At 38.4% G+C, this 23,865-nt stretch overlaps 1 protein-coding gene across 6 annotated transcripts in view; it reads right to left on the reverse strand.

The window, feature by feature from the left end:
* Positions 1-23,865, reverse strand: part of PEAK1 (pseudopodium enriched atypical kinase 1) — a 131,020-nt gene that overhangs the window by 42,626 nt on the left and 64,529 nt on the right. The gene's annotated exons all lie outside the window — the stretch shown is intronic.

Raw genomic sequence — 23,865 nt, forward strand, 5'->3', positions numbered from 1 at the left:
TCCAAGTAAGTCTTACGATTTCCTGAAATGATCAGCCTCAAGTAAAAACCAAACATGGCTCTGCTGTATTTTATAGTGCTTGGAATAGCCAGGATTTGAGAGTTTCCTAAATTAATGCCTGAAGATTTTAAGCCTTCTCAGCCAAATCCACAGGTCTGGTCTCTTTGTCGTTGTGTAACTCAAAAATTATCTGACAGATTTCTACCGCATGAAAGAATCTCCCTGTGTTCAGCACTGCATCTGCAAACACAGGCATTGACAATTGATACTTTGATATTCTTCGAGGCTTTGTGTGAAAATACACTTGCTGATCGCATAGATACATTTGAAGTATCCTAATGAACCTGTTCAGTTAAAGATGTAGCTCTCAAAGAGGGTTCGTGGATGGCAACTCATCCGTCAGACTGCTTTGCTGAACGCACCTAGGGCACAACGGCTTTTCATCATGGTATAAACCATTCGGAAAATCTGACACCAGTATAAATTTGCCAATCTCCTCACGCACCGTACTGTGCACTGGCAAAGTACTGCCCTGCGTTGGAGAGCTCTCCAAAACAGCAACCCTGTTCTGACACCAGATGGGGCTGGAGTCTAACTCTATTAGAGTATCTTCAGATACATTGGTGGTACCAGAGCTATCAGATTTCATACGCTGACTAAATACGTTTCCAGACAAAGCTTTCTGCCAAAAAGTCAGTGCCAAAAGCCTTCTCTGTATGACCTAACAGATATAAACTCTGCCAGATGGAGATCTACCCAAACTTTCAGCCTTTGTTATAAAACACATGCACACACACCGAGTTGAACATCGTTTCGGTTTTCTGAACTCTGCCAGGATTTGTTGGTTCAACACTTTACAAGTCCACATACTGTAAACTAGAAAAATCACATTAAGAAATAATGCTCCTGACATCATTAAGAGCAAGAGTGAGCAGACCAGAATTTTGCACCCCGGTTAGCAACTTCCTTTCAAGCACTTCCCAAATAAAAGAAGAAAAGCTACACCAACTGAAATTCAATTCTTGGAAAATATATTTCTGCATTACCTAAAATCTCTGAGCAAACAATTTCAACAAAAGGGTTAGTGCACGTGTGTGCGGTTTCTAAGATTTAACTGGATGGTATTGTTTCCCAGAAAATGCACAAAATACTCGTGCTCTGGAATCCCATCACAGACAGACTGGTTTATGGCCTTTTAGGCTAAACATTTTCTGCTAGTAAGGTTGGGGTAAAATGATGAGAAAGTAGTCTATTTCACATCTTCCACGTGACAAGATTTTTATGGTCTATTGCTGGCTGTATTTACTCCCATTTGCTCAGAGATACTGCTACTGATCTGTTTTCCTCTGGCCCAAATCAGTGCTGTGCTTAATGTCTGAATGCCAGCTATGGGCAGCTTAACATAACACTAAAGCAACACTCCAATCGGAGCACAAAAATCAGGCATAGTCATAGCCCCGTGTGAACATATATTCCACGTCCCAGAAGTACCACTATAGCAATCTAGCTTAAAAATAAAACGTATGCAGACATGTGTATATAGATGCAGACATGTACAGTCATACACAGACAGAAAATACATAAGACTTATATCCATATTTTAAATTGTGTGCACTTCAGCACTTAATGCAAATGGTTTAAACATGACCACATGCTCTGACACGATTTTTGACACAATCTGTGAAACAGAGAAGAGCCACTGATTTAACAGTTTGATAAACCACAGATGGGTTTCAGCTGGCTCAGGCAGTCGCAGGAGGAGCAGTTCTTGTAACATGCTTTGACACTGTCTGCAGCTCTAAAAGAGGAAATATGCACCTTCAGACAAGAGGAAATCTGCATTTTTCTTAACATAGAAGTAAAAGAACTCTAACATGGTGCTACTTTCATACTTTGAAATCAGAAGTATGTGGATGCTATTAAAAACTAGATTTACAGTGACCTTTATGTTTGCAAACAAGTATTCGTGCTCTAAAAAAGAAGTCTGTCCATTTTTTGCATTTCTTCATTGCTGTATAATTAAAAGTGATTTTTCTGATATCTTCCTCTCCCTTAAAAAATTACATTTATTGTTTCAACTACAGGATCACTATTATGACCCCAAAAATAGAGTAGAATTGAAGGCTTCTTTCAATATAACAACAATCTAAATCCATATTCTTCATGTATTCAGGATATTGCTTCAATTGCAGTTAACAGCTACAACTTGGTAGGGGGCAGCAGAGTCCACTGAAGGCAACGAAAATGCACACAAATAACACATTTCTTTTGGCTCAGACATCCTGACATTGTTCATTTCTACAATTTTATCCTACTCTTCAAAAGAAAAAAGGTCATGAAGGGATCCAGACAGGCCCACATCTGTTCTCTGCTGCTATGGTGCTCCAGGTACCTCTTCTTCCATAGTTTTCTTTCTTGCAATTATAACCCACTTAACTGCGAAGGAGCAGGACTGCACATGCTGCTGGTCCTGCTTCCTTTGCAATGAGTAGCTGGGAAGACTTACTGGAAGACAGAAAATTTCAGCAAAATCCAGGCAATAATAACCTGAGATGCTAAATACAGACTAGCACTAGGCTTCTAAAGAAAGTGTTAACAGTAAATACATAATGTCAATGGTATGGTATGCATTTCATCCTTCGACCTGAAAGCCTTTTATGTAAGTTGAAAAACATTATTATTTTTCGCCATTTATACGTGGAAACACTGCGGTGCAATGACATGAAGTAACTAAAATTCACCATGTGAGTCAAGGACAGGAACGAGTACAGACAGAGAAGCTCTACCCCTAACAGGATGCTGCAGCCGCAGATCGTGATACTTCAGTCACTAAACGGTTGAGTCGGTGCAGAGAGTTTATCAGCTTTAAAGGCCAGATCACTCCTTGTGCAAACAGGAATAATGCGACGCACTCCAGCAGGTACACGACCACGCATAGGAAGGCTCGGCCTGGCCTGTTAAGTTGAGGTCAAACAGAAATGCAAAAACTTACTTCACTTTCTAGGGCAGTGCAAGACCACCACAGATTCAGCATTGCAGCGCAGAGATGAAGCGGCGAGCAGCTGTCTCATGCTCATGTCAGGAAAACTGAGCCTTGCACAGCGATGCAGAAGTATTTTTGTAGCTTTTATTTATTGACATCTTTTTTGTTGAGTGCACAAAGATCGTAATAAACATGCATTTCAGGCATTTCCCTTTGTTCTAAGCAATTTCAGGCTGGCAGGTCTCCCCTTAGATGCATGCTGGCTGAATCGCAAAGAAGGCTTTCTCCAATAATACTTTATACTAACATAATCCAATTAAAAGGAACTTAATTGGTGTGCAACATTCCCTACAATTTCAACATTTTAAAAATGAATAGTCTCAGTAAGTACCAGATGGTGACACGCACTAATTAATCAGGCCTGCTCAATGAACGAGCATATTAAAATGAATGCACCTATTAGACATGTGCTTTCAATGCTGTACGCTGCAAAAAAACTCCCCTTAAATGAATGCCTGTTATGTTACTGAGCACTATGCACAAGTGTGCATTTCATCATTTGCAATTGTAACGCTATCACTCTTTTGTCTCCTCTTAGATCACTACATACTTCCAACAGTTTTCCTCTTGTTTGCTCCGCTTCAGGGAAAAGCCATGAAAATGGGCCCACAATTTTTATAGTGCAGAGTAAATTTCATTGATCAACCTTCTTATGAGACTACGGTCCATTAAATCACTAGTGAACAACCCACCAACCTCTCACCATTAACAAGCACGTCCACAGACTGAAAAATCAACAGTGGGAATGCAACCTAGGTTTCCTATATGGGAGTGCCTGGACACCACAAAACCACTATGGCTTTGTGGTTTTGTCTGAACTACTTCTAGTGATGTGGACAGTCACTGATCATCATAAACAACAGCAGAAGTGTAACAGAACAAGAACAAAAGAAGCGTAACATAGCAAGAACCAAATCATGGTCAATCTTCTCAATATCTGATTTCTCTTTCTTTTCTTTTATTATAATTGTAAACATGTTAAGAGATTCTTTGGAAAACCAAAAGGCTCCAACTCCTACATACTGTCCTACTTGGGTGGCAACAGGCTCTGCATCCCAGCCAGTGTGACAGCTTACTGACCCAGGGCCACTGAAACGTGAATACATCCAGCACAGATAACTGGGACTACAAACAGACGATGCATGTGCCATTTAGGTTACCTCGTCCTTCAAGCCTTGAAAAAAAATCTAATTCTTCTCAAAGTTTAGGTCCTTTGTAGAACTTCAAAGAAAAACAAAGCCCTAGTGAAACTAACTGCAACAGCTGTTACATGCATGAAATACAACACGGATAGAAGAGCTTTACAGTCAGAGAAAACATGGTCCCAATTTTAAGGCATGCTGAGATACCCACGCGTGTTTCCATACAGAACCCAGAAGCACTGTGCTCTGGCTAATCTTGCAACATTTATTAATGGAATGTAAATCAAGTAAAAAAGGTATAAGATGCCATACAGGACTGCAGCAGAAGTTGGAAATAAAAACTAAAATATCAGTATTTAAAAATGTGAGAATTGCACTCACAGATCTCACAACACTTTGCAAAGGAAAATAAGAATTTACTAATTCAGATTTTGTAGACAGAGGAACAGCCACTCAAGATCTTCCTCAAAGCCATAAATCCAGGTGGTGGAAGATAAGAAATAGAAACCAAATTTCCTTATTTACAATGTGATGCCATATTCAGCGGATCACAGCACTTACTTTGCAAGAGGCATGCCAGGAAAGAATGTGAAACTATTATTCATCAAATATCTGATCACTGTAACAAGGCTAGAACTGTGACTATGGCAGACAGCACTGATGGAGATTTTCCGTAAGTACTGAGTTTTATCATTTTTGTTAGAAAATAAAAGTTCTATCTCCTTTCAGATAGTTTTTATTTTTAATTCTAGGTAGAACTGAGTGCCCTGCTAACCGTCTGAGGCAATAAAATAAAAATTCTGCAGAAAACGGAATGAACCTTAAGCAGATTGTCTCAACGACAAACTAAGAAGTGGCCACCTTTAGAATCGCTCTTTGGACATCAGTGTACTCTGCTGCTGAAACATGAGGGCTGTGATGGTTGGAAAGGACAGCAGAATCACTACCAAACTACTGCTAAAAAACAGTTGCAAAGTTGCTGCAAGACTATGAAAAAAAGTCAGGAATAGAGCCTCCCACTATTTCTGGTTTTAACCTCCTCCGCTGTCTTACCATTATCTCTCAGTTAAAAAGAATTTAAGTTATATTAATATTTTATAAAACTTTTAATAAATATTTTTATATTTATATATATATATAAATTTATATTTATATATATTTTATAAATATTTTATATTTATAAATTTATATTTATATATATATTTTATAAATATTTTATAAATATATATATTTTATAAATATTTTTATAAAAAAAAGTAAGTGAAGGAAACCCTCAAATAGGTTTTTGCCATCTAAAACCCATAAGGAAAAATACTATACAAATAAGAAACAAAATGGAGCAGAAATCTGCCTATGGCTAGACAATCTCTAATGCCTCAGAAGAAAATGGGCATTTCTTTAAAATTTACCTAATCCAAACAGGTACTTCCATGTAGCAGCATAGAGGCAAGAAATATCTTCAGGATCTGCACAGGTAATCCCATTAGATCCTGCATTATCACATTTAGCAGACCAGTAATAAGGACAAGCTCTCACAATTGGTTTGGAGGCCAACAGACCAGCCAAATAATTAATTTGAATATGAACTTCTTCTGAGTTCCAGTAAGATGAGAAAATTCTTTAACCAGAGAAAACCATAAAAATATATTTTTCCTTTTGGAAAAATCATCATATAGCTTTAATATACCTTAAACATATACTGACTCGTAATCACTCAGACAACACTGTAGAGTATGTTCTTTAGGAATATTATTTCTTTTCACTTACACAAAAACAAGTTTTTGTCCTTTTTTTTTTTTTTTTTTTTTTTTTTTTAAGAAAAGACCCAGTAAGATAAGTCAGACTTATAAACAGTTTGTTTACCTTGCTTCCTAAAAAGGATTACATACAACGTTCCAAGATCCAGCAGCAAATTAAGGGCAAGCTCATTAACTGAAGGCAACCAGAATAATAATAAAAATTCATCCTCAGGGTCAGTGCACTTGAGTTTGTCTCAACTCTGTTTACACTTAAGCAAAATTATGTGAATTAAGCCCTTCACAGAATCTGGAGAATGCATCAATATGACTATACCTTGACCAATCTGATTATCTTTGATTTATCTTTCCTAGACTCAGTGTTTCAGTACCCTTGAAATCTTGCCCTTTGCTGTCTTTTGCCAGTTGTTTAAGCACATGAAAACACCTAGAAGAACAAACTTTACAAGACTGTTAAATCTCCACAGAATGTAAGTGTTTACAACCAACAACAATGAAACACCTGAAAAACAGTGATACTATTTCTGCAGTTATAAAACCTGGTAAACATTTGTGATTATCCTTCTGCTGAGCACAGTTTGAAAATGAAAAGAGTGAATATTATTACTGCAACAGTGAATCCATCAGTTCTGCAACTGCAATTTACTTCAAATTCTCTTTTTGGGCTGCTGCGACCTCGGGTTCCAAAAATCTTTACACTTAACCCTTGATAGAGCCAAATAAACTATTACAAAAAAATATATCCATCATCTTTGGTTTTTGCAAAGTAACTTGTGGCTTGTAAAATACAAAATAATATTAGAAAGGATATGAACGATCTGATTAAAAAAAAGCTGAAGACAAACAAAATAAAACACAGTAGTATCAAAAGCAGATAATTTATTATCTGCTAATATCTGATACTCATTAGATTGCAGCCTTTGTATAAGAGGTTGGTTGCAATACAGAAGATAAAGACACTGCAGAGAAGCCAAACGATTACTCTGCATCATTCTCAACCACCTCCCCAAGATCCCTGCGAGATGCTAAATAAAGACTTGAGAGAATTAAGTGTAAAAATACTCTCAGCCACCATATAAAAATGAGGTATTAAAAATAACTTATAAATTAAGAGCAACAGCTGAGCGGGACTGGATTATGTAAAGCCACGAACTGTGGAGAAACTTGAGAACTAAGTGGCTGAGCCAGTCAAAAATATGTGGTGTCTTATCAAAATCAAGCGTAAGTTTAGCAGCTAGGTAAGTATAGTATGAAAGAGTCATGTGTTTCATTATGACATCTGTAAGGGAAACTTGCAATTCTTTTTCCTAACAGATAATGAAATAGTGGGCAAAATACAATTTTCTTTAACTTTTTTTTTAAAGGTCTCACAAATGCGCAACAGCAGAACATGCAAGTGGTGCAACAAAATATGCAAGAGAGCCAGAAAATTATATGCTTTCATATAGGAAACAGGAAAAAGTTTTCACAGGAAAACAGTGATGCGACTTACTGAATATTGTGTTCAGTTCTACTTACGACATCTCAGGAAGAAATACAGTATAAAAAAGGACAGAGAAACATTTTAAGGGATGAAAAGCTTTCCATATTAATTGAAACTAAAAAGATTAGGATAGTTTAGTTCAGAAACACAACAAAATAACATGTTTGCAACATATTAAATGATTGATAACATAAAGGAGATACACTGAGTGTTCCTGTTTAGTCTCCCATGAAACAAGAACAACAGACCTGAGAGACAGCTTGTTTAAATCTGTAAAAAGAAAATTATTTCATACAAAAGAGCTTCCTGGCACAAGAGACCAAGAGGTCAGCTGGACTCAGAAAACGATTAGACATTTATACAGATGATGAGACATCAAGAGTTCACAGAATCACAGAATGGTTCAGGTTGGAAGATCTGGAGATCATCTAGCCCATTGCATTAGGTGGGATAAATTTAAGCCTTCCAATTTCCATGCTTAAACCAAGCATTTGCTGTTTGAGTTGAGCAGAAAATTTGCTCCCGCCCGCATCTGTGCCCTTCCAATCCAATCAACATTACCTATCCCCAATGCCTCTGCGTGGCAGCTCCCTTTTGTTCACAGTTTCACCTGGATAAATCTTCCTCAGGCAAGACCCTTCTCAAAATGAATCTTTTTATAACATGATTCTGTTTTCTCTATTTTATCAGAACCTACTCTTTCTGTTGCTACACTAAACAAAAAGTACTGAAACTAACTAAATGCTTAAGGAATATTAACCCCCATTGTCTCTCAGTGGCTTGGCCTTTCTCTTTTTTTCTCCTACCACCTTGTTTTGTCACTCTTTGTTATGTCAGGCTTAAATCTCAGCCCTGGGAAGGTTTCTGTATTCATTTCAATTTTTAATGAGTACATGCTCGCGTATGATATCTGTCAACTGGGACCTCAGGCTGTAAACTACTTGGGGCCAGTGACTGTGTGTTACACTAGCGTATCTCCTCTTATGATTCACACAAATCAATAGTAACGGATATATAAGAAGGGGATAATGACAAAGGTAAGGAAGTTATACGAAAGGGCTATAAAAGAGTAGTTTAAACGTCATACTACAGGATAGAAAAATTAGAATAAGATGGCAGAGGACGGATATGAAAGGGATTTTTCTCTAAAATTAATGCAAACAATTTAACTTCTGAAGAACCATTGTTACTTATGGAAAATATAAATAAAAATAAGACACATTAATATACCTCATTTGCTACATGGTGCAGCAAGTGGTTGGAAAGGAGGACTAGAATCTTCATAAAAACTCATTCCCGTTCCCATTACAGAGAAACCACCTACTCACACTTCTTCCTCGCATTTATGATCAAAGACATTCCAATTTGAGTGTTGCTGATAACCTTGAGAAACGCTACAGCTAATTTTCTGGCCATCAAAGTAAGTTCAAGCAGCTTATTCTCACTCAGACTACTCTCCTAATTAGTATGCCACTTATTCATCTGAATAAACTATTTTACCAGATTTGATGAATGCAATACATTTTAATCTGCACTCATAAACTATCGGGATGAAATGAGTGATCAGCTATAAGGCAGCAGGTTAAACATTATTGTTTACTAATGTTGACGTTAGAAAAAACTCCCAACCCTATGCCTTACAACAGATATTCTTAGGTACCTCTTTGTCTATAATCCACCCCATAAATGGGAAGCCACTGCTGATGAGAACCCTACAGGGACAAAAGCACTGTCATATTTGAAATTTTGCTTAGGAAAGGAATTAGTAGATAATGCAGTTGTGTGCTTTTTAGCGCATTCATACTAAATAAAAATAGATTTTTTTACTTAGTCTGCTGAGTAAGTGTTGTTTCTGACTGCTTATCTTTTACTTTAGGACTTCTCATCCTTCCTTGCGTTCCTGGTTAACAGACTCCCAAACAGCAGGATTTGATTTGCCATGGACTCTTTGTGTGTTCCCATGCCCAAATGTACACTATACAATTCTGCAAATTGCAAAGCAACGTTAGGCAGAGGCAGGAGAAGGTGTGATGCCAGAGTGACATAACAGTGTTCACGCAGCTCCTCGTAGAGGACTCGGTTCTACTGACAGAACTGCACTTCTGCTAACGTAGAGCCTTCTGCTTGTTTTCACCAGATGGTACCAACACGGATTTACCATAACGGTACTAAATACACACTGTAAATAATCCATCAAGTACAAAATTCTAGTATGCTTTTAACTGCAGCATGTAATACAGACCAAAAGCCAAGAAAGGTAATACCTTACCTATTTAAAAACATCATTTTGTGGACTGCTGTGAAGAACACAGTGCTTTTCATGCTCCTTAGCTAGAAAACTTGAGTTAGCAGTATCACCAGCTCCTGAAAAATTTTCCCGTCCACAAGACAGCAGCGATCCAGAGACCTTGGGAGCGACTCCAATGTGACTGCATCCCTCCACGATTACAGAAAAGGACTAACAGCACGACACAGAGCATCTAACAGTCAGTTACCACCTTTTCAAGTCACCAAAAAAAGACATGATATAGGGCAGGAATAAATCACTAACTTATTTTGGTCCAGCAAATCTGATTCCATACTTAAAAATAATCCATGCATAGAGGATGTTTGCAGTAAAGGCATCATTAAATATAGTCAGGAACAAAATCAGAAAGGAAATTTAACAGAAACTCTGTATTGCCTTTTATCTTTACATTCAGAGTGTTTTTGGAGCTAGAGAATTTGCTTAATTGTCTTCGTGAGAGGAGAAATGGCCTCTGTTTATTTTCTAAGATATACATGCAAACCCATGTGAACCACTATGAGCTCTACTCCAGCATCATAAGATGAAAGAGAGGAGAGAGGGAATTACCTAGAGTGTATTCTGAAAATGGCCAACTACATGCAGCCAAAACATACCATAAGGATCAATCTGCTTTGTAGGCAGCAGGAATATCCAGTTGAATTCAGCTGCTTGCAGACCTGAGGAAGTTACCCCAAAGAGCCTGTGCAGGGTACAAGGGTGCCAGAGCATCCCTCCATGTCCCACAGCCCCTTCCTGCTCCAGGCAGGCCTGGCAGCCCGGGCTTCCCACCTGGCTGCTCCTTCCGCCTACGAGCAGCGATGCTGCCAGAGTTCTCAGATATTAATTAAGAGGCTGCTGATCATGCTTGAGAATCGCAAGCTTGAAACCTAGCCAGTACTTATTCACTGGGTCAGGACACAGTGTGAAACAACAAAATTGAAGCACTGTAAACAAGCTTTATCAAAGGCAGCAAAGAGAAAGGGAATCGGCGAGAATTTTTGTTTTCAGAAACGGTACTCAACTTCTTCCTTTAGCTCTTTTTTAAAGATGCAGATGTTTTCCTAAAGGAGCTGAATGCCAATCATAAATTTGCTGCTTGCGCTTGACAGAATCCTGAAGATTCAGAGCTTTTTCTATCCAGAAGAAACATAACATGAGTTTCCCATCTTGTTCTGCCAACATGACTCAGTCATGATCGACAGGGTTCACAAGGTAAAAGCAAAATCACGCTCATCTGAATTCTTTCCCTTTTTGGGCAAGGGTTCATGACTTTGCACTTCATTAACATGCAAGACATTTATGAGCCCACCATTATAGAGGAATGATTTCACACAAACCACCTAAGCCCAAGGCAATTACAGTCTGTCACCATCAACTTGAGTAAAATATGAAAGGCTGCTATTATCAGCCCTCTCTTGGAGGGCCCTGTTTTATTCCTGGCATATGCAATACTATGCCATTTTGAACCGAGCTGTAAGGATACGAAGAAGTAGTCTAATGAGGACTAAGAAAACTGAGAGACCAAGTCCTACTCCATCTTCTCAGGAACAGGCATGAGGCTACAAGACAGTTAACAATACTTTTTCCACATCTTCCTATCATTTTTCTGCACTGCAACCCCATTGCTGCCACTGTAAAATAGCAGCTAACACTCCCCTTATTTCACAGAATTTGCAACTGTTAAATATACTTGGGAGAAGAATCCAGGTATCTAATTTGACAGACTAAGCCTTTATTGTATTACAGTTCCCTTCAAATGGAATATATCAAGTAGCAATACAGAACAGTCTTTTGTACCTTTCTAGCAGACTAGAAAAATATACAGGAAGTTTGAATCTAGGACTGAATTCACACTTACAGACTTGGCCCTTGGGTGTAGCCTGAGATACGGAGGTCATGGTCTCAGCCCCTACAGGTAGGTCTGGAAGTGGTATTAATACTCCTTCCAATCAGGAAAATAGCTCAGGAATCAACATCGCACTTTCCAAACACTGTTTCAAAAATATGGTGCACAAGAGGTGACATGCATGCCATGTCTCGATAGCACAGCCCAGGGAAGAGACTACATGCTCTCTGTAGTACTTAATCCTACAGTTTATATGGAAAAATCTGCACTGCAGATTTAAAGGTTGTGGGCTCCAATGTGGCTTAATAATGCATGGTGGCAGTGAGGAATTAATTAAAAAATTGTTTTTTTAATTAGAAAGAGAAAACTGAGCTCAAACCTTTAATCAGTAGTGACTTCTGTGAATTGTTATTAGCACCTTCAAACTGTTGCTCTCCAACAGACAACGTGGCATACCTGGAACTCCAAGTTCATGGGTAGATACAAAAGAAGTGCCAGAAGTTGCAAGACCACCTGAGACCTGCAGAAGCCCTTTTCCCATATGTTCGTGGGCTGGGGAAAAGCAGTTGTGGACAGAAGAGACATTGGAGCAGAAAGGAGGTACCGCAGCGCCTGCTTTGGCACGCGCAGCCAACTTTAACTTCAGGAAGCTTCTCGGGTGGCCAGAGGCCACAGGGCCCTCCTAAAACTGCAGGATAGACAGCGTGAAACAATACGGTTATGGAAAAACTGCTTAGGACTTGCCAGTGCTTACTTACACTAAGCAAATTAGTCAATAATGGTATTTCTTAACTGGAAAATGGGAACATTTATATCCCATACGGTTATTTATAAAGATTATCTGACACTTGAGATGATTTGTATAATCCATCACTTTGGACTAAGATTTTGGAGATAATTTCAGTATTGAAGTGCTATGAGGAAGAGAAGATACTAGGTTTTGCAAAAACAATGAATTTTTAAAAAGCCATTTTTAAAGTCATTTTAAAAACAAAACTTTTTGTTCACAAGTTTGTAATTTTTGCAATAGTACCAGGCATGTCTGTTATTCGACAGAAATATCAGTTTGATTAATTTGCATAAAAATTCAAGGCTAACTTTTCAGGCTTTCACAGAAATTTACAGACATTTTCTGGCTTAACTGGACAATTTAGGACTCCTAACTTCACCTTCTGCTTGATTCTGCTGTTTTAAATGCCCCTTACTCAAATCATTTTTCACAGGTCACACTCAGGAAAGTGTTTATTTCTTTAAGTAATCTGTTTTAACAAGTCTTTTCTTGAAATTGAGTGTGTTAATAGTGCTCCCAAAGACTTAATTGTGGTAGAAATTGCAATAACCTAAGTGCTAAGAAGGCACAAAACTGTGCGTCGATGCAAGAATGCAACACGCAAAAAACTCCTAACTGCCGAACTGCAAAAATGGAATATTCATCAGCTGCTTTTCACCGGTTTAAATGCAGTTGTAGGATTTGGCCCCTGCATTGCTTGAGACAGGTATGCTGAATAACTGAAATTCCCAGTGACGTAGATTTGCTCTGCACTCTATAGGTCTCTCTCAATACCTATTAGAACAAAAACTTTTCCTACAAAAAAAAAAAATTTTTTTTAAATCCTTACTTTCATATGGCATTGAAGGGACAAGAACAGTAAAGAGAAAGATGGAAGGAAACAAAAAAGGTAACAGCATTTCTTAGAATACACATGTTGGAAAGAACAGCTTCATATACAATTTTCATTTATGTTCACTTTGGCTTCTGCCAAAGCAAGATATCACCTTAAAAAATATCAAAGCGCTCAGTAGACACCGCTGTAATGGACCTATTTGACTCTGTTTTAACTCCAGCTACGAGTTGCTCTCCTGGTTGCAGGACGCAGGTGCACAGGCAATTGCACTCACGCCACTGCAGTAATGCTCCTGATCTGCGCTAGCCGGCTGCTTTTCTGCTGCATTTTGGCAAATGCAATTCAGTACCAACATACCATACTTCTGTCCCAGCAGCCAATTCTTGCATGTCTCATATAATTCAACATGATTAACAAAAGCATGGTTTCACAAATGCTAATGAGCGTTGCATAGTCAGAAGATAAGACTGTGGACCTATATCTCTAAAGTTCTTATGTTAAATTTGTTCTCCAGGCAGAAAAGACTGGTACATTAACCATGTCTTATTTTCACATTCTTCTTTTCAGAGCAGCCCAGATGAATGGTTATGCACAGAGGTAGTCTGAAACACTGAGCAGATGATTTCTATTCTATTTCTCAAGTAAGACAAATTAGAAAGGATCTTCAATCACTGCCTTGGGATGTGTGGGCGATGTACTACATTTCACAAGTAACAGCAGTCTGAAATCCAGTTTTCACTCTTCAGCCAAGGCACTCTTTTGACTACACACTAAAACTCGAAGAACAAAGAACTGGAAAGGAAAATAGCAGAAGAGAGACTTCACAGAGATAATGAGATGGCTGCTTGCTGAAATTAGGTAACATCATCATTAATGTCTGCAGTGTTGTGTTAAAGAATGAAAAAAGAGAGGAGGAAAGGAGAGATTCCCCGTATTGCCCAACGCAATCCATTTTTGAAGCGGACAGGTTTGTAGTAACTAGTTGTAGGCAAGACATAAGTTCTAGCAAGTTAACTCATTGAACGAGGGTTTACTTCCAGGGTATGATGAAAGAACTAGTTTGAGGCTATGTAAAAATAATTAAATAAATGCTGCCTCAAGTCTCTGTGAACCCTTAATACGTCATGATCAATTGACAAGTGAAAAACTCAAAAGGTTCCCGGAATCTCACTGCTTGATTTCCTGGCACACGCTTTATTTTTACAGTCTAAAAATAATGCTTAAAGAGAAGTTAGGAGGAATTGTCAAACTGACTTATACACTCATCTGACTTTTTTTAAAGGTCAATTTTCCAAGACAGTACCCTTTGAAGAAAGTGTTTCAAAAACCCTTGAGATTACTGCGACTACAGATTGTCATTTTTTAGGCTGCTTGGATGGATCTGATAAGTTATCCCACAGGAATCTGGACACACGTTCTTTGTTTTCTTGCATGCACTGGATCATTATACCAAATTTCAGCATTACTACTACTATTAAACACACTCATAACAAAACCTAGGTGCGTGCGTACTTTTCTTAAAGTGGCAACTAAGTTGTGAACTGTATCTTTTCAAAGGCCGTGCATCAGATGGCCCAAATATCAGAGGCTTAACAGCCAGGCAAACTGAGCTACAGCACAACTGAAAATGATTATTTTCATTTAATACTATTGTAGAATTACAGGATAGCTGTAATACAGCAAGTATAGAAGTTTAATTGAAAGGTAAACTGCTTACTGGTTTTGTCTCTTTCAGTTCACCTTCTCAAATCATGAAAGTGATTCTAAAATTACTGTTTGGGAAAGAGATTAAAAAGTTTGGGGAAAAAAAGTTTGGGAAAGAGATTAAAAGCACTACCTTCAAATAAAGAATAATTAAGAACAACAGTAGTTTAGGAACTGAAAGTCACTTAACTAGTGCCTTCTTTAAAAATTCACAGGTATTAGGCATATGGTTTGTATACTGCAGTAGTTGAGAGGGATCCATTGTATGTACTGTTTTTATATTTACATATACACACACACATATAAAATGGAAGAAATTAGAATTATGAAACACTTTGGTATATTTCGGAGATCCTGAAATTAATACACAAAATATACACAGCACAGGCAGAAAGCTAAAATGAGCGTGACTGGATAAAAGAGGATTCAAGACTGAGAAGACATGATATACTAAAAATTTATGCTAGCAATGAATCCGTGGAAAATTATTTTAGACAACCAGCTTATTCCAGCGAAAGATTTAAAACCACTGACTGCTTGAAACATGTCGTTATAGAAACAGTCTATTAGAATACAGCTAGCAACAATACACTCAAATCCAGCTGCACACATCTGGATACCTATTGTAGTTGCCTCACCATGAGATTAGATGGCTTTGTCTACGGCATTTTAGGGATGGTTCTCGCTGCTGCTGGAGCAGTGGGTCTGCCGTACGGATGTTAAAACTGGATCGGCTCTCAGCTCCTGCGCTATTTTACCATGGTGCTGTCTGACCTGTTGCAAGCAGAAGGGTGGCCCATGGCGAGCGTACGCAGCCATAGCTGTTTGCTGTAGCAATCTTGGTGGTAAGGGTGACTGAAGTTGTTCTTCTTTATAGAGTATTTACCAAAAGACATGCATTCATGTAGACCTATGTATCATTTACAAAGTGCCATTAAATAATTTCCAACACAGAAAATTAAATTCAGCTCAAACACTGTATATCTTCAATAAATACAGTAATGTAGATGGTAGAGCCCATGCCCTATATAAGTTTATTTTTATTATTTTAAGTGGAGGAGAGGAAGGTCATAATATTGTGAACAGCGAACTTCCAAACACAGTTCTAAAACTCTCTTCAGATTTGCTAACGGGTAAACTGTATTCTCTTCTGCCCCCTCTATTAACCTACTTCTACAATATTTCTTCTTTCTCATCCACCTTCACTGCTCAAATGCTAAATCTGATCCAAATTCTTTATAGAAATAGAAGGGAATAAACACTGCTATTAACAGATGCTAGCTTCCATTTGCTTTTTAGAAATGGGTGCATTACACTTTCTGAAGCTTTTTATACACAATTAGGCATTCACAGGATGCAGTATTCCTGAGCGATAATGCACAAAGTGGAGACTAAAACATAATTTTGCATTAATAAGAGAGTCCAAGCAGTTTGTAGAGCGCGCTCTAGGGCCATTCAATTGCTCAACACAGTGTTAGCATTTCAAGCAGAAGGCATTTAACGGTTTCTTACAGGGTCAAAGTATAAACGCAGGGTTTCAGGTATTTATGCAATACAGCTAGAAGATTTCCATCTAATAATTTTCTATGACTTAAATGTAAATGTTGCATGAAAAATGTATTCTTATTAAGTGTTAAACACAAGTGTTGTAACAGAAAAGTAGGGAACACAGCACTGATTGCTGTACTTCTTCATCTCCAACAACTGCAGCCCAACCGCCTCGAGGAGCCTACAGCTCCCATCAATCTGCAATCAAACTAATACAGAGCAAGTGCGACTGCAAAGAAATTACAGGTACTTTATAACGTGCATTCACTAAGAGACAGCCATGAAGCACTGCCTTGTTAAATGTCATAAAAGTTTTTATAAATATTCATACGCAGCATGTGTACTCTAAGCATTTGATCAATTCTTTACGAAAAAGGGATGGGGGGAGGAGAGAGGAAGAAATTACTATTTCCATAATTCCACAGAGTTGAAGGCAACCGCAGAGACGAATTTGAGCACGAGCGTTCTGCAAATTCAGTAGCACCAAGAACAGAAACTTATGAACAGGAGAACATTTTTCAGGTGGCCTTTTTTTTTTTTCTAAATTACATCTGAAGTTTAATATAGTTTTAAAGTACTAAACTAATGATTTTTAAATTTGAATTTCTAGGCCATCAATTTTTAAAAAATAAAAAACCCAAGAGATCAATCGGTTGCTTCGGAGAACATTTGTATGAAGATAGACTTAGTTGTTTGTACTTCTCTGCATCTCCCAACCCCCCTTGTCAAAAATGAGACGAACGTCACAATAACAGAAATAAACTCGCCTGCTCTGACACCGGTAAGGCATTGTGCAATGCCGAAACTCAACCCAACAACGCGCAGCTGCTGTGAGCTAAAATAGCAAGGCTTTAAATCCTACCATCACCCCTTGGAAGCATTACATTTCTAGCCGTATCCTAGGGCATGCAGTCTCTTGATTGCTTTTGATTAAGCCTCTGTAACTTAAAGTCTATCAGTACCACTGTGAATTAATACAGATTACTGTAATACATGCTAATGATATGAAAGCCTAGTCACAAGTATTGTTCACAAAAGAGAAAAAATATTGCAAGATAGCTTTAAATAACATTATAAACCTGATACAAAAGCTAAAAGATACAGAGCAATAACATCTGAACTCCTCAGTTCAGGAAGGAACAGAGAGACAGCAAGGAGGGAACAGCTTAGCCTCCCCCTCCGGCTGGGTTCCTGGCCTCTACGCCAGACCAAAAAAACTGACTCTTCCCCTTTGACATTCAGTTTGGAAAATCACAGACCTCGCTTTTTGTACCAGAAGTGCATATTGCTACACTATAGCTTTGGGTATGGACTGTACGAGATGCTACAGGAAAGTCTTTAAGGATGCTTAATTTAGATCTACTGCTTTACACACCCACCTCAGTTGACAGGTAGACCTAATGCTGGCTGAATAAGATGGCAGAGCAACACTACTGTAATAGGAAAAAAAGGCTTATTGCTGTGGTACTTCTAGTTCCCTTTGATAACTGCCAAGTTAGATTGCTCTCAGACATACCTGATTCTGTTCTCAGGTGCAGAGACAAACCTCAGCAGAGTTATTCCAGACCTACACCAGTTTAGAAATGCAAAGCAAAACCAGAAGCACACTGATGCCTTTTACTTCCCTCAGGAAAACTGCGTTTTGCAAATGGTTTTTATCACTTTCATTATATCCTGTTTGATTTGCTTTACCATTTTGACTGGAACAACAATAGCTAGCACATAATAGAAAAACATTTTTCCACGGGTTGGTTCTAATTACATTAAATCTCAAGTGAGATAGGACATTTAAATAAGAAACAACAACTGCAATAAAATCTCAGATAACAACATATCAGGCTTTTTGAGGTTACTGTTAAAATGAAACATTAAATGTTACAGAAGGCTCCAATCAGGTTTCGACACGAAAGCCATTTCTGCTGTCGTCTGCCACTGCAGAAAGAGGTTTAGCAGTTATTGCAAGTCGACTTTCAACTCTGAACAACTATAAAAGGCTATCCCTCATGCTAAAAGTGACTTATACCTTTGTAACACAAACTGCAAGTTGCGTGCTTTAATGTCTGAACGCAGTGAGGCGGTTGGAAAAGCAAGGCTCTTGCAGGATCCGTCTTGCAGGTTTCCTCCTGCACTGCAACACAAAGTTGAGGTGAAGTTTTAAAGAACTTCTGGGTTTTGTTGCAAGCTGTACCTGTAATATCTTGTCATGATAAATGAGTTCTCTTTTACTGTGTTTAGAAAACATATCCTCTTTAGATTGCTGAAAAAACAAAGAAATTGAAACATACTAAATGAAGACTGCAGATATATGGTCTACAAACTTCATAAAACCTGTCGTGGTCCCATAGTTTCTGTGTTTGATGTTATAAACCACCACTTGGCTGTGCATCCAATATTGGTGATTATGAGACCCTGCAGCAAGCTCCCCTACAGGGAACTAAAATGGAAAAAATGGGATTTACAGGGGGAGGGAAGGAATTCAATTACATTTTCTCTCCTCTCCAAGCCCCAAAGGAGCTTACCACCTCCTTTGGTCAAGTGCTAGAGTAAGCCAAAGGGAAGAAGTGTCTGCCTTTGGGAATAGGGGGGGAAGAGGACACTTAATCAGCCCCCCCCCCCTTTTATCACAGCTGGTTCCTAGGCTGACTTAGTTGCAACATCAAACCATGTATACTTGATTCTACAGTGAGATTTACTAGTGAAAACTATGCAAAGCTGTATGGCTAGAGCTGAATCAGTTATGTATACATAAGATGCACATACAGATTTGGATATCGGTTACTTATCTGTTCAGCTGCTTTTCCAAAGTCATCATAGTAAAGTTTCAAAGAAATTATCTAAATACTCTGAGGATTAAGAGACTTATTTTCAGTCAATAAACAGAATGTGTGATTATAAATTCTATGCTTAGAGAATATAAACTTTCATAGCAGCAGTTCAGTAAACAAGACATTCTTGTCTAAATACAAAACTTATATTAATGCTCTATTAAGAATGTAATTAAGTACGCAGAAGAAAATTGAAAAAGTTAATTTCAGTACACAAAATAAATTTTATCTTCTTGTGTTTATATTCTACACTTCAGACTTGCAACTCTAAAAGTGCACTTACGCACAAATTACTATGTTTGCCTAGTGAACAGTGCTATGGCACTGAAGAATGATTGTTCACAGGCAGAAAGTTGAACAAGTAATAACAGTTATGTGACTGTACCGCAAAAACATTTTCTAAATGCAGCTCACATCTGCACAGCCACTGCCGGAGACGTGTGCCTGAACAGATCTGAACCTGAGAGGGGAACACAAACAGACAAGAAGGTAATCAGTAAAAGGAAGGTGTGACTATTACCACCTGTGAAAATATTTAATTTGCTTTTAATAAGCAAAGAAGGAGGAATTTAACTTGCACGTCTTCCTCTATCAGTTATTACTTTTGTTCAGCAGTGATAAATTAACGTCCTTTAGGCCCTTTTACTTATAAGACATTTGTATACTAAGTTGAAGATATGAAGATCACTTCATATACTGCCACCACTTCTCTTCTAGCAGCTACAGAACAGCTCACAGTCAACACAACTTCCTAAACTGACAGCAAATTAACCTGTGGATGCGGGAGGACGAGCAGTTTTCTGCTGGGTTACCAAATTGAATAGACTTACAAAGAGGAGCTATAGGCACCAAATCTTCAACACTAGACGGGACAACACTGCATGGCTCGGAGCGGCAGTGAGGTGATGTTGTAGCAATACTGCCCTCTACACCCCAAGAAACAGCGGTCAGCAGTGATCTCAGCAGATGAACAACGGCAAGTTTCATGTAGGCATCATGGTAAGAATAATACTGTTCTGAAGCTCTTGGGGTCAAATCGACCTACTCTAGTTGCACAAAAATCTTCAATTCTGCTTAAGTATCTCTTCAAAATCAATACTTCAGTGATTTAGAACTGCCAGAGCAGTCTGCCACCACCTCTGCTGCAAGGCCACATCAGCACTGTTCTTGTATCCAACAGATTCCCCAGCGCCAAAGGTTTTCCTTGAGAACTGTGAGTAGCTTGGGTAAATCACAGAAGACATCATATTGTACTCTGTTTTAAACATACAGACTGGTGCACTCCACCTGGGGCTAAGGACTGGTATTACCTATTTACAGACACTCTTAAAATAGTCCTATTACTTGCTTTCTTTGCTTTACATAGTTTGCAGCATGTATCTCCCACATTGGATACCACAGAAATACCAATGCATAAGTTAACACACAAATTAAGCAAAAGGCTCTTTGCTCCCCAGAGATCAAAAGATTTGATTGACTTGCTAGTCTTTACTGTGAGCGGAAATAAAGATTGTTAACAGCAGAGGCTGCGCAGAGCCCAGGTCGGGGTGACCTGAGTCCTGAATACCGGACTGCAAGCTGAGCTGTGCTGCTCAAGCGAGGGCATCTATAAAAGCAAATGCCAGCGCTGCAGTGCTAGCAATTCAGCAGCAAGGAGACAAAAAAGGCAGAGTTACTTCAATAAATTGGATATGATATATTGCACTTCTAGTGTTGTATCCCATGGCTACTGAATTACTGAATCTTCACTGACTGTTTTATGTCACGTGTACTCTGGATTTGCCATCCATCTTCCCACACAGGCTGGTGGTCTCTCATTAAGACCAAGATTTACAGAGCACAGATTTCAGATTTTATAGAACCTACTGTGCTTTCTAAAGATCCACTGTTTCTTTTCATGAATTGAAATAACATTTTTTGGCTATGACTCCTGCTTGTGAGACTTACAATGCGTATTTCCCAGCCAGAGCTCTAAGGATGTTAATAAGTTACCCATGGAGCTTCTCTTTCATCATTTGCTCCCCCTTTAATTCTTTGCGATATGAGTACTTTTCCGTTAGAGGAAATGAGGACAAGAGAAAGCCGTGGATCCCATGAATATAAAAATTGTCTTGAAGGCAGGGAACAATCCAGCCCTAATTACAGCCAGCTGGAGTCTGCTCTCCTTGCAGTGATACTTTGATAATTAACCAAATACTGACTGACTCAAGCCCCAAGTATGTCACTACCATTCAGATATTCAAGCTTAATTTTTGTATCCGTCACTAAAATCAAGCCTAATGGGTATTATCAGTTAAAGTCTTGAAAATGAATCAGTGACACACAGACATATGATAAGGCAAGGATTACTTCTTATTCTATGGGTTTGGTGCTACTTTCTTTAGCTGGAGAAAAAAAAAACTTCTGCATTAATAAGGCTAAACTAATAAATTTGTGATTAATTTCATGTCCCTTTAATACCCGTGAATTCATCCAGTTTAACCCCCCCGAGTTTATATGCGCTGAAGCCACTGATTTAATAGAATACAAACCAAAATATTCAAAGAGGTATTGTTGTAGCAATACATGCTTATTCCTCACAGTATGTCATCTTTAAATTAATGCTTTTGTGTTTCTTCCTAAGGAAGCTTTATGTGCACGTTGAAACCAAACAGTACTATGCCAAAAATCAAAAACATTGATTTGATTGTCAATACAGATACTAAAACTAGTATAAAAATAAGAAAGCAGAAACAGTGCTCAAGAAATCTGAAATGCTTGGAAGGCAAAAAGTGGTAGCACAGCCCTTCTAAATACCTTCGTAAACTTAGGGATTGGGATGGTGCTCGCAGCAAAACACAGACAGAAAACTGAAAGAGGAAGACGGCACTGACAAGACAGAGCGGCCTTCCCCAATTCTATTTTCAGCGGTCCTTTCTCTGGAAACGTGAATTTTTAGAAAGATTCATTCCCCCGACTTCTGTTTCTCCTTGCATAGCAAATTAGTGCTGTGCTGATCAGGAAAAAACCTTCTGTCAGTGCTTTTTCTGAGTGATAGCTCCTGAAACTTTTATTCTAATCTCGAATTCAAGAAATCTGTTGTGAAAAACAGAAGTATTTAACCTGGTAAAAGTGATGTTGAAAATCTGAGACAGCAGTACTGCAGTAGAAGCAGCTGGTAAAACAACAGTGCAACGGGAAGCATAGAGCTAATCAATAATCACTCGATCTTGGGTAGGACTATAAAGAAGAAAATCATCATGCATCTCAGCAGCATACTTGTCATATTTTAAAAAAAATCTGGGTGGGGCGGTAAGAATCTGAAGAACTTAGAACGGGCATTCTTATTTTGTAATTTATTTATCCTCACACCTTATCTAGTATTGAAAAACAAACAATTCCAATTATGCTCACACCCAGCCTAACATAGTCCTTCAGTAGGAAAAGTATGAATTTTGTTAAATATTTTCTGAATGCTGTGATAACTCATACCACAAAGCATCAACCACAACAGCAGTTTAAGTTAAATTATAAACCACAGTTTCTCTCTGAAGAGTATATAGAATTTTTATTACCAGAAATGGAAAGCAATTGATTAAAAATGAAAGCTTTACAGAACATAGGTTAACTCTCATATCAGAAATGATATACAGCACTGCTGAAAGAGAAAGCAAGCTAGGTATTTCTGCAATGACTTTCAACTAGATTAAAACCCCTACCTATTCATCTAAGAAGCACTCCTGCTTAAACTATACATGTGCAAATGTTCATAGTTAAGAGAGCGATGATTAGACTGAAAAAGGAAGGAACACTACGTATCACTGGCTGTAATTGTTTCTGAAAGCATTTTCAGAGAGCTATACAGAAAGAGTTAAAGAAATTCATGTTCAAAAGGAAGAGCTGCATTGTGGATAAATCACTAAGAAACCCTTCAAGTCTGAGAAGCCTCCAGTATTTCTATTATTTTGTCTTAAAAGGCAAGAGAACAGAAGCTGATTCTACCTTCACAAACTGCAGTAATTTTCTAGACAGGCACAGCTCACTGTACACCGCTGCGCCAGGGGAGCAGAGCAGACGAGCGCGGCGGGTGCACAGTCCGATGCAGGGCTGAAGCAACGCCCCCCCCCCCCCCCCGTCAGGGGTGGAGAGGGTGGAGCGCGCTCCAACAAAAGCTGAGTCTTACTCCAGCTCGACTACCTGCACTTGACAAAACACTAAGCGCTTCCAGAGTTTCAAATACATACCTGGGTAACTTTATTAAGGAAATGGCTGCACTGTAAAAAGTGAAGACATCCTGTCTTCACACAGCCATGCAGCATCTCTATCTCATTTGTGTTTTTCGGATATATTTTTAGACATGGTTGCTTTCTGTTTGCTCATTCCCTCCATTCTGCTCCTAATATTAGCAAACAAGTACCGCCAGAAGTATATTTACATAACTGCCATTTCACATTTGGGAAAATGCAGAGTTAATAGATCTTCTCTGATTTACAGAGTGTGTCAAAAAACAGCACCAATACTATAGGCTTTAACTCCGCGTACTTGGACAGCACTTTAAAAAAATTATGGCAACTACATATACAATCTTTCTCCAACCTAATAAGAATATTACTATTTACACAAAAT

This window comes from Struthio camelus, chromosome 12 (assembly GCF_040807025.1).
Source record: "Struthio camelus isolate bStrCam1 chromosome 12, bStrCam1.hap1, whole genome shotgun sequence".
NCBI lineage: Eukaryota > Metazoa > Chordata > Aves > Struthioniformes > Struthionidae > Struthio > Struthio camelus.